Source organism: Schistocerca gregaria, chromosome X, assembly GCF_023897955.1.
Source record: "Schistocerca gregaria isolate iqSchGreg1 chromosome X, iqSchGreg1.2, whole genome shotgun sequence".
Classification (NCBI taxonomy): domain Eukaryota; kingdom Metazoa; phylum Arthropoda; class Insecta; order Orthoptera; family Acrididae; genus Schistocerca; species Schistocerca gregaria.
Genome location: NC_064931.1, coordinates 746,510,448 through 746,522,916, shown reverse-complemented (window position 1 = coordinate 746,522,916; position 12,469 = coordinate 746,510,448). Strand labels below are relative to the sequence as shown.

Here is a 12,469-nt window from a genome sequence, read left to right as displayed (position 1 = left end):
GAATTTTCTTTTCTTAAGTTGTGTGCCCTCACAGTGAATTACACTTGACATGTTCCTCATTTCATTTATCCAATTCAGTAAACGATTCAGATCTAATACTTTTATTCATTTCATTCTCATTGTAAATGTCGTATGAGGTGGTTTAACCTGTAGCTTTGCTTCCAGAAATATAATTTGTATTCCACTTTGTTGTTTAATAAGTTCTACAATGGTGCGACAACAACAAAGACATGCACGCCCTCTGTATTTGTTATTTCGATTATTATTTGCTAAACGATCGCAATACTTCATCTCCCTCTACATACATAAACCATAACCAACTATACGATCCATGGGGGGAGGGGGGGGGGGGAACCTTGTACCACTACTAGTCATTCCCTTTCGCGTTCCATTTACAAGGGGAGCGAAGAAAAAGGACAGTCTATATGTCTCCATGCGAGCCCTAATTTCTCTTTATCTCGTTTCTTAGAGACATATTGGTGGCAGTAGAATCGTTCTGGTGCCAATCTCAAATGCCGATTCTCTAAACGTTCACAGTAATGTTTTGCAAAAAGAACTCCGTCTTCCTTCCATATGAGTTTACGGGACGTTTCCGTAATGATCACGTATTGATCGAACCTGTTAGTAAAACATGTAGCAGCAAGTCTGTGAAATGCATCGATATCGCCCTTTAATCCGAACTATTGGAGATCCCAAACGCTTGAGGAGTACTCAAAAATGGGGGTTTCAATAAGCGGTCTCCTTTATAAATAAACTACACACTACTTAAAATTCTCCCAATGAAGCGAAGTCGGCCAAACGTCTTCCCTACTATCGTCCTTACGAGTTCGTTCCATTTCATATCGCTTTGCAACATCACGCCTAGATGTTTAATCGCCTTCTCTTTATCAGGCAGCCTGCCTCTAATATTATGTCCAAGTATGCCAGGATTGTTTTTCCTACTCATCTGCATTAACTAACATTTTTCTACATTCAGAGCAAGCTCCCACTCGTCACACCAAACAGAAATTCTTTCTACGTCATCCATGCTTCTGCAGTCACTCAACGACTATGCTTTTCAGTATACTACAGTGTCATCAGAAAAAAGTCGCAAATTGCTGCTCACCTTAACCGTCAGATCCTTTATGTATATGAAGAACAAGGCCGGTTCCATCACAGTTCCTTGGGGTACTTCTGACGATAACCATGTGTAAACCTGTACCCAACAATTGCTAGTCAAATTTCTCGCTCAGTCATATAGCGGCTCCAAAGGAGACCTACAGTTCTGTTTACTTTCGCCGGACTTGATCTAGTATGTATTTAACGTTTCCCACATTACTGCAGCTTCTGATTTCCGGTTTTATTTTTAGGCGGGAACAAATTCAAAGCTGTTTCTGATAGTACATCCAATATTAAGTACAATCGGCACAATTCTCGGAACGAAGGTGAGCTGCGGTCTCATTCCGTGCTACATATCCTCTGTATACGCAAGAAGAACAAACCGAGTACTGATGAATAATGGAACATTTTTGTCAACAGTCGGCCCATTGTCAACGAACGGTACGGAGACCGTCACTGCGAAACAATGAACTACGTTTGTGACCTTACTTAAAAGCACTTCCCACATCCAGATTGGCTGTATCGGGCCTTCCACGGGTTGGAGACAAAGATTTCTTCGCGCGGTATGATGGCGTCCAGCCAAGTCTGATCTCGGACATTACAGTAACCGTGCTGACGTGTAACGATGAAACAGAAGACCACGTTTATTCATATCTAATTGACTACCACTAATGGGAAACGGCGTCACATTTTGACTTGAAACTGGCTAAAACGATGCTACGGAGGAGTCCGTCTCAAGCTGCCTGTCTCAGAGTTTGTGGACCAGTCGGCTTATGGTATGTTAAGATGATGTTGGTAGAGATGGATTATGAACATACATGTCTGTTTCCAAGTTATCTTGGATAATTTAGCGTGATACCATCTGGAAGTGCAAAGATTTCGACGCGGAAGATTTGTTCGTTAACACAGTAACAGAATTAGATTCCTCGAAGGTTCCAATGATTTGCAGAAAGCTATTCATATGTGTTTAAGTTGTTGTTATGAGTCTTTTTATTTGTGTTGTATTAAGATTTATTATCGTGTTTTCAGTATGGTCGTAAAGACAAAGTACTAGCTGAAGTTTTGTTAAGAAGGGCTAAATCACCTGTGTGGTCTTGCCGGATAAACCTCCTCAGCACTCACCGAAAGACAGTAAGGGAAAACGGTAATCCTTATAGTGACTGTAAACCTGTAACAGAAGTTAATTACAGCGAAATATTATCAGATAGTATAACAGATGTGATGTCCATTTTCGTCTATAGAAAAGCATCATTTCCTGCTGGTTTATATTCAGATAAAACAAAAAACATCATGTGTTTCAAATTTTAAATCGACTAGGATATACTGTGGGATTTGTTGGTACTAACCATTTGTTAGAAGCAGCAGTTTACTTTTCTTACTCGCCATACAGAAGCGTCATCTATAAATCGTAGAAGTCTTCACAGTGAAAAAGCAGCTGTGATATTAGCTTAACGTTTCTCCTCGGTGAATTCGGCAGCGAATACGGTATTGTTACTATGTCACATGGGCGCGGTTTTTACTGAAGGACTGTTTCTATTCTCGTAATGAAAAGAAGTTGTAGAGCGCAGAGGCGGTGGTGCAGGAGAGTGCTACCTATGAGCGAGTTTGCAAAAGATGTGGAGGATATCTCTTGTATGTATTCAGGCAACAATCAGAACGTTTCAAATCTTTTTTTTTTTTTTTAAATACCACCTTGTATCCCGAATTTTTTTTTCTCTCTCTGTTTGACTGTTAACCCAGAAATATGGCGAGCACTTACAGTATCACACAGGACTGCAAAATTTTTCGAGTTTTAGGCCTTCATTCTTTTTGAACAAATACTTTTCATAGTTTAAAGACTTCTTCATGTATAAAAATTGTCGTCAGGGAATTTTGCAGGCGAATCGATTTAAACGTAATAAAAAAAGTAAGTTCGCAACTAAAAATTTTTCCTGGTGCTCTAGCAGTTGTTGAAAACGTTATATCGGCAGCTTTTAGCACTATAACAAATAGTTACATTTCGCGACACCCTTTCGTTATTCCCAAGTCCGCTAACTACGCTTTTCTTTGGGCACAGCGCAGACGACGTGTTACGCGTACTAAAGTTCGTGTTAACGAATCGCAGGCATACTGTCGGAAAAAATTGGCCAAACTGTTACATTTCCCTTTTTGACAATGACGGAAGTGATAAAGTCACGTCGCACACCGCAGGATCGACATTGGTTTGGTTTTATACCAGTGACTGTGGCATCTGCTAACTTAACGAGTGTTATTATCGAGAAACGTATTTAAATAATTTTTAAAAAAGCTGATAGAGAAGGATTTTGTATTTTGGCGTTTGGCGCCTGTGGCTGCGCGTCGCAGCTGGCGGCGTATCGTCGAGTCAAATTTCCTGTTGAGCGTGGGCGCTCACACAGTGTTATCGCTTCTTCGTTGTTTTACGGATAAGTGAATTACGGAGAGAAAGGGAGAAGGAGCCGGAAGGGGGCAGAGGAAACAAACGCCAGATTAATTCTCGAAGCTCGGCCCAGTTCCTGCCCGCGCCGTCCGCCGCCGCGCGCTACATATTTCAATAGGACGACGCGCGACCGCAATTACAGGCGACCTGCAAACTGCTCGCGGATTCCGCGACATTCGCTGGCGTTTTCCAGCGACAGCTGACCGCCTGCGCTAAGTAAATATTGGCGAACGCTGCGAGCCCGCGCCTCTCCAGGATCTGGACGCCGGCGAGTGCGGCCACCGCTAGCTCCGGCAGCCCTGGGGCTCGCCGCTAGTGGTGATGGCCTTTCCTAAAGTCTTACAAGTTAACCATCCAAGAGTCTTGAAATATTTAGCCCGTAAGTGATTCTTCAGAATAGTCCCCAAAGTCTTCTGTGTTTTTTTTTCTATTGATGCAAAATGTCTCTCGTAAAGTTTATTTCAAAATGAAAGAAATGTGGAACTTAGGCACAGCTTCATTACCTGATCTTTAAGAAACACCTTACCCAAAGCTTTTCTGAAAACCATTCGGAAACAATGTTTATAATAGTTGTCCATACGTTATCGCGACACAGTATGTAGAATATTAAACGGAGCGTCGAAGTTTTGACCTTTCACACTTTTCATCACGTTCTTATGACGTTGGTTTGATGTGACTGCGTGTCCGAGCTAATGAAAAATCATTCTTTAAATCTCAAAAACTTAAAGGATCATAACCTCCCAAACAGATGTCCATAATTTTGAACTTGTTTTATGTGTAATTTAGATGGTATTGGAACACTGAACGGAAATATTTCATGGTGTGTCTCAGGATAGAAACAGTTCGATCGAATTAATTCCTGTTGATTTGATTTTCTTCGTAAGAAAGTTCCCGCCTTGCCTAAAATTGTATTTAAGTATGAGCAGAACCTTTATTGGACTTCCCACTATAGCGTACCAGTATAACTCCAGAGTCATTCCTGTGCAGTGTGAATAGCATGCAATAAAAGTTACAGTGAAGTTCCTTAAGGTATTCGACAACATTCGCAAACAGCGGAGTAGCTTTTTTCCCTAAACGTATTTATCGGCTCAAATGGCTCTGAGCACTATGGGACTTAACATCTGAGGTCATCAGTCCCCTAGACTTAGAACTACTTAAACCTAAGTAACCTAAGGACCTAACACACATTCATGCCCGACGCAGGATTCGAACCTGCGACCATAGCAGCAGCGCGGTTCCGGACTGAAGCGCCTAGAACCGCTCGGCCACAACAGCCAGCCGTATTTATTGAAACCTGAGTGTCTTCCAGATTATACATTTCATATACCCTTCAAGCTGTGACAAACGTGCGACGACGCCTCCTACGGAATTATACAGATCGAAGAAGACGATTTTTGTACGCGAAAGAAAAATTTCAACTCAGTGTATTATTCTGCATGTGTTAATCGTTCTTCGGGATGAACATATAGTAACTCGCACAGCTGTTATACTCGCGAAGTTGAAAGGAACAGTTACCATATATATGTTACACATAAAACCAACAATACAACAATATGTCATAACCGTGTTATAAAAAATTAACTGCCAGATTGTATTGAACAACTCGAATCGGACCAGTGATCCAACTGAACAGACCATTTTAGTTCTTGTAAGGCCGGCCAATGTGGCCGAGCGGTTCTAGGCGCTTCAGTCTGGAACCGCGCTGTTGTTACGGTCGTAGGTTCGAATCCTGCCTCTGGAATGCATGTGTGTGATGTCGTTAGATTTAAGTAGCTCTAAGTCTAGGGGAGTGATGACCTCAGATGTTAAGTCCCATAGTGCTTAAAGCCATTTGAACCATTTTGAAAGTTCTTGTAAGTCTCTTCCTCTTGTCTTTACGCCCCGTTTTGTTTCTGTACAGAAATGAATTTCTGAGATCATTAGAGAAGTGTTTTTTCGCTAACATGAAAACATTCAATGAAGATTGTCATTCAGCAATCGTCTGTATCCATCGCGAACGCTTTTTTCCATATTTCTGTGACACATGTGAGTGCCTTTGCGTGTTTTTGACGTAAATAATGAATATGTAGACCTTCGTATAATAGCATATTCTTTCAACAGTAGACTCCAATGTGTGTCCAAATTCTTCCGAAGCGAATACTTCCCGTTTTAGTGGCGTACGCGAAAATTATTCGCTCTGCAAGTGTAACTAACCTCTAAACAAAATGTGCGAGTTTACGGCCAAACTATCAACTTTCGTTCCATGGCTGTTGCTTCAGCTTTGTGGCTGTATTTGTGATTATTTACTCATAGTCACACATAATCTTAAAAACAAACATCGAGGATTGTTTGTAACAAACGTTTCATGGTTCCCTATACACTAAATAGGAAGGTAATATTGAAACCTGCGTGGGACATTTTTCACGTTAATTTCAATTGATGATCTTATTTTTATCTCTCAGGCATTAAGAAATGCGAAGGAAAAGAAGCATTCATTTTTCTTGTAAGTGTTATCGAAACCAAGCCACAGAACGTAGACAATTATGTTAAGGAACTCCTCAATAGGCAGGCTATTTGCAATAACGTCAGAGTAAAAGGTAATGTTTGTGCTCTTCATTTCACCCATTCGATGATCTAAACAGTAAATGAAACTGATGCATCTTTACCGTCACGCTCGAAACAATTTTTCCAGGACAGAGCAATTGACAGTAATCGGTTCAAATGTGTACGAACTTACCGGTACCTGTCAGAACGTAATTTATTTGACTGTTTTATCACAGGGAAACATTGCGTTTTTATGACAACAAACGAAAATGTTGACTTTGTACTGATCAATTATTTCGCCCAATTATTTCTGCGTTTGTGTTCTTGTTGTTGTTGATGATTACCTCGAGCAACTAGTTACATTTCCTCAACTTTTACGATGTTTCCTGTATTTATGCTGGATGTAAGTGGTGCAGAAATATGTAATATGACACATATTGTGCTAAAATTCAGAGAGGAGAAGAGGTAAATATCCGCTACTGAAATAAACTGTTACAAAGAAGCCCCTGACGAAATGACGAGAGAATACATAACCATTCAGTTATCAGCCACGTACATAAAGTCGCAAGTTCGTTAAATATGCAGCATCATAAAATATTCCAGTGCCCACAATGCTGTAAATTTTGTGTCAAGTGCGAAAGTACTTATGCCTTACGACGTAGGGCTGAGTATTGCCTTCTTGAAAAAACGTTAAGGCAAGGCGCCATCAGCACTTTGTGCAAAAAATGTTTTGCTTTGATATTATGGAATTCAACATGAAGCTGTGTACTGAACATTTCGGACTGAGAATCTTCCTGAAAACTGCCTCGAACCGTATTCGTATGGACAGTTTCCATTGAGGAGCATGTCGCGTGGTTCTACATGAAAACCACGCTTCTTGGATTATGCAGGGCATAGTAGAGCTTCCGGATGCTGCAGCTCGAGCTGACATTTAGCTCAGAAATCGCGCACGTTTGTTCGTAGGTCTGCAGCCGCGGCCGCGGTTATTGACAAACCCATCAAATTCCGCGACTTCCCCCCCCCCCCCCCCCCCCCCCCCACCGTAACGTGTTGAATATGCGCGCCAGTCTTCACGTAATGCTCTCTGGAAAAGAGAGACCTACTTGTATTCGAATAGGTTTCATTTTACTGGACTATTAAATTTACGCTGAGACCACTGAAACCTCTATCCGCTACAATTTTCCTTGTGTCCCTTCATACCTAATCGACTTTGCGCTCTGAAATATTGGGTCCAATCAGTAGCATATAGTTTGCCCCCAAATCCCGACTGCTAAATCGTCATAGAGGATCGAAGAAGCCATTATAATTATAAATGACAAACATTGAAAAATAAAGTGAGTCCTCTTATTTCCGCATCTTGTTTAGTCACAAAATATTAGACGCTGTGCGCTTACTGTCTTGTAGGGGTTTCCATGCTGGCTGGGTTCTCAAAATTGCCACTGCAATTTGAATCCTGCCCGTAATACTAACAGGCAGAAATGACGAAAAGGACGTTAACAAAGAATTTGCAGGAACAAAAGTTTCTCAAGACACAAACTAAGAGTCGGAGGCTTCCAGGGTATGTCGTTGCAACATCAGATCGAAGAACTGATGATTAAAGGAAGCGTTTGTTCGCAGGTATGATCAGTTAGTAATTAATGCAATATTATTGTCAGAATAAGTTACCAAGTACACATTCGTGCTTTACCATTGTTCCATGAGATCATTCGCGCGAACATTTCCTTTAGTATGCAATTTTCGATCGATTTGACACGACTTAAAACATACCAGGGTAATATTGGGGAAGGATAATTATTACTTGATTCTTGGATTTTAATGAATATATTAACATTGTTTCCATCTATACAATACCGATGTTTGTCTCTTGGATTTTCTTAATATAACACAATTTATTAATCGCTAGATTGACAATAAATGTACTGCTTATTCCCTTGAGGCCTAGCACATCGCCTACGACAATACAGACACTTGGAAGACGAGGGTGTAGCGCTCGATTTTTATCGAAATGTGGTCTGTTTCTTTTAAAGTAAAAATAGCTACTTATAATCGTGGCATAAAACATGTCTTGTCATCTATAATTGCATCAGTTTACAAATGTTGCACTGGAATCGAAGTATTAGCATACGATATGTGGTTTTGTCACTTTTTTGGTACCAGACTAGCGATTTGTTGACTACGGGGTGAAAATTAACGGAGTATTGACTAAGCTTTTCATGATAATGTTGAAATATCCCAAGACGGCTGGAGGAATCCAAGGAAAGAAACTAAATTAGAATAAATGGACCATGATTATAAAGCCTCAATATGAACTGAAGTTTTCATTGATTACAATAAGATTTCCCAGAAATTTCTCGTCCCCAAAGAACAAAAATTGTATATAAACAACAAGGGCATGGTTAAAACTGTTATGCTCTACAATCTTGAGCACATGTCCACTAGTTGAGAACACAGAATCACGTGTCATTACCTCATTTTACTTCAGTGCGTAGTGGTCCGGAGTCGCAATTTATGCTAAATTAGGGCAATTTTGAGATTTATTATTCTTGCATTTAGTCTGTAATGCAGTTAAATATATTGTTTTTCATCACCTGTGAGGGCGTATCCTATGACAAGAAGCTGCGATTCAGCAGTGAGGAAGTACAGAGTAGTGGCTGATGAGCTTTCGTAACGAGAGCTTGACAGAGTTCACACAAGTTTCAGCGCGCACTTTGCATAGTGCTCTTGTAGTCATTAGGCACAACCATCGCACACATCCTCAGACAAGTTGTTAGTGTACTAGTAAAAATATAGTTGCCTTCTGGGAGAGTCTGTTATTAAGAAAATTCCAGTTCCTCCTGTACAGACTAGCGCTACTTACAGATGACCGTTGAACCCGCTGTTAGGCGGACTTGCTTCTTGAGAACGCGAACGCACTGCTCAAAGTACCGAAATAGCCTCCAAGCGCGATCATCGATCCAACGTAGTGCAAAACTCTCGAGGGAGGAGTTACGTGGAATCGTCGTGTCGTCAGCGTCGAAGCCAAAACCACGTCTTCATTGCTGCGATTGAATTCTGCGAGTAACATAACGCATTAAACTCTTGCCATGACGACCCATTAAGGTGTCCGCTAGCTATAACTGCACACGTTTTCCAGTGCAATATACAAGTGCTTTAGTTGTCTTTCCTGAGATGTAGACGAAACACATCAAGCAGTTAAGTACCATTCTTTGCCGTACACTGTTTTATGTGCTCTGTTCGAAGTAGGAGTTAGAGATGCAGTCTTCACTTGTGGTGCGTAAGAAACAGAAAATGCGCCCTGTTTCTCATACGTAGCGTCTGGTAATGTCTGTGTTTAAATGGCCGACTTCCAGCCAATGCGATAGTATGAGATATTGCAGAGTATTTCCTAAATGAACAAAAACGATTCTGTATCGAAGTAAAATGTATTTTCTAGGAAAATGTTGAATTTGAATAGTAAATATATCTGTATATGATTACATATTATCGCATCCAGGAATCTGATACGAGAACTTTCGGTTGCAATTCTCAGAAGTATTTCGTGTGGCGTTCAAATATATTCTACATTTTTTGATCACGGCTCAAGAAATTATTGTATATCTTTTATATTTCACGTTACCGTATTTCCAAATAACTTACAATCGTTTGGATGAAGTAGTAAAAATGAAGCAAGCGTGAAATGGTTCTATAAGGTAACATATTGTTCTGCCAATTTTAAGTACTTTTTTGAGCGATTGTTTCTATATGTTAGTTTTTTGTACTATTCTATTGTGAATACTTTAGAAGAGAACTGATATTCGTGGAATTCAGAACGTCACAATTGTCCAAGGTAGCACCAGTAACAAGGAGTTTAAAGATGTTTTAGTAGCAAGCATACTACCGACAAGTATCCAATAGTTACATCTGAACCTGTTGAATAAGTTCAATTTTGGACTTTCAGGGGTGGAGTTTAATTTCTTGATGTTTATATCTCCAAGGATTACCAAAGTCATTCTAGTAAAACAGTGTGAAACATCAAGCGATTTTCCAGCATAAGTTATCTTATACTCAAACTTTTTCACGTAAACTCATTTATGGCAAGATTTAGAACTTGAGTGACTGTCAAACGATTGTAACTCTGCACCGAATGGCTGTTTCAGAAACATTAATGGTGGCAGCGGGCCGCGTCGCGTGAACAGCGAGACGGTATGTACAAACCACATACTGAACATTTCTATTTTTCATTCATAGAATCCTTCTTCGCTGTGCGGTGACAAGGGCGCCGTAAGATTTTCCTCCGCTTAGTAGCGCTGGGGTACTTAACGAGCTTTGCTTATTCATTCTCAATTCCGTGTCAAGAAGCTACATGCAGCCTATATTTTTAGTTGTTTTAGACTATTTTCCCTTTCTTTTATTCATAAATATTACTTAATATTGTTATGTTACCAATATGTGAACAAGATAGCGGTAATATAATAATTCATTTGTGAAGTGTTTGTCACGCATTACTTGAAAACGTTAAAATTCTGGACATTACATAGTCAGCCATCAATTGTTTACGACTGCTTTCGAACAATGATGAACTTCAGGTGGTTGTATGCAATGTGTTCTCTGCAGAATAAATATTACTAACGATTGAGAACTAATGCCGTAATGTGTGTGTTTTATGTCAGAAGAAGGGCACAGTAGACCTAAATGATCACTGAGTTTTGTTTTTACATCGGCACCTGTGCTCAGTAAATCACAGTATTGTGAAGGGCACTCAGTGTACCAAAATTATTTGCTCTGTACTCCAGTTCAATTCATGGATAATGCGCGAGAAAAAGAATGTCAGAACCCCCTCTCCATACACCTGGCGTTGTTTAATTTTACCTTCAATGTCATTACACAATGTGTAATGTTAGAGTATACAATATATTTCTTCAGTCGCATTGGAACGTATGGTTCGGACCTTTAAAAGTCAGGTTCTTCGAAGTGCAGAGCACGTATAATCTGCATTTGGAGACCCATGACGATCTCGCATTGACTGTACTAACACCTGACGAAGAGTGTAACTATTTTTGAATATTCTCTGTCTCAATATTTCGTAACTGTCCCAAGCCAATTAACTACACCCACGAATTGGTGGAACAAGGGCTTTCTAAGTCCTCTCCTTAGTGGCTGATTACGCTTCGTTAGCATTACTGCCGCAAATCGGTCTAGAATGTACCTTTCTCAAGGTTAGTTCAGCCGTAAGTAGCTCGTGAGATGCTTCTAGATTCTGGGCAGTTGTGAATGATTCGAGTGACAGATAGCCGATCGTGTTTTCAAACGATATCTGGCCATTTGGTCAGTTTATTTGCATTATATGGCATCATTAAGGTCAACTGTCACAGACAAATCATTTTCGTGTGTTTCTGCATTTCTGAACATATTTCAGACAGTTTGATTGCCTTTCACGCAACTGCATCAGGTGAAAGCACTCACGGAGATGAAACCTTTGTATGCCAGGTCATTTATGTGTATAAAAAACAATAATAGTCCTTTCGCACTTCCTTGATGCGAACCAGACGCTACTTTCGCTTCTGACACTATCTGTGCTTTAAAACTGCTGTACTGCGCTATGTTTGGTATGAAGTTTTCTACCATTTTTCACCTCTGTTCCTATATTCAGTGAGCCGTTAACTAAGCGACAGTGCAGAACTGTATAGAAGGCTATCCAGAAATGAGAAAACAGGGAATCAACGAGAGCCCCACTGTGTGCATCATTCTATATCTCGTGAACGAATACAGCAAGTTGAGTTTAACGTGTTCGGTGGTTGTACAGTGCCTTCTGAGTCCTACCGAAAAATCGTGGAGTATCCAAAAAAATCCATCACAGAAGGACATGGTCGATTCTTAGACTTAGATTGTGCCCTCCAAGTATCCCTTCCCCATCACTGTCGCTATCGATGAGACATTAGATACGGAGAAAAAAAATTGGAAGTCTCCTGCCATCACATTTTTCTTGTTCCTTAGTAGTAGCTACTTGCACAAACGACGGTTTCCGACGAAACATTGGAGTGTGAGTTAACCGGCTTAAGAGGATGCAGCGCACTCGTTGGGCGGAATCCAATAGGATGTCTCGTATTTCGAAGTTATCAGGTAAAATTTCTTGTCATGCGAAGTTCGTTGGCGTTGAAAATTTGTTTTTGCGTCCATGCTATTACATTACGTTGAATAATAACGATTTCAATCTCTCTAACAATTCGCCAAGTCTTGAGCCGTCGCGTTCCGTCAGACCAGCTATTGCACTGTTTTCAGTACACATACGAAAGAAAAGCGCAAAGGTTTGTACCATAGAACGATACAACTTATACAATAATATTAATTGCCAAGTACCAGATATTCATATTTTTCGCGGCTCTGTCAGTGGGGAAAGTGATGGTTTGGACAGGCCGAAGCGTTTACCGCCCT

At 40.4% G+C, this 12,469-nt stretch overlaps 1 protein-coding gene across 10 annotated transcripts in view; it reads left to right on the top strand.

Annotated features, from left to right (window-relative positions):
- Positions 1-12,469, top strand: part of LOC126297825 (zinc finger protein castor homolog 1-like) — a 317,673-nt gene that overhangs the window by 16,212 nt on the left and 288,992 nt on the right. For 9 of the 10 annotated variants that reach the window (XM_049989063.1, XM_049989068.1, XM_049989067.1 and 6 more), the window contains exon 2: positions 10,195-10,240. The exons of the other annotated variant lie outside the window; for it this stretch is intronic. The gene's annotated coding sequence lies outside the window, so the exon portion shown is untranslated. The remainder of the gene's footprint in view (positions 1-10,194; positions 10,241-12,469) is intronic. 10 annotated transcript variants of the gene reach the window in all.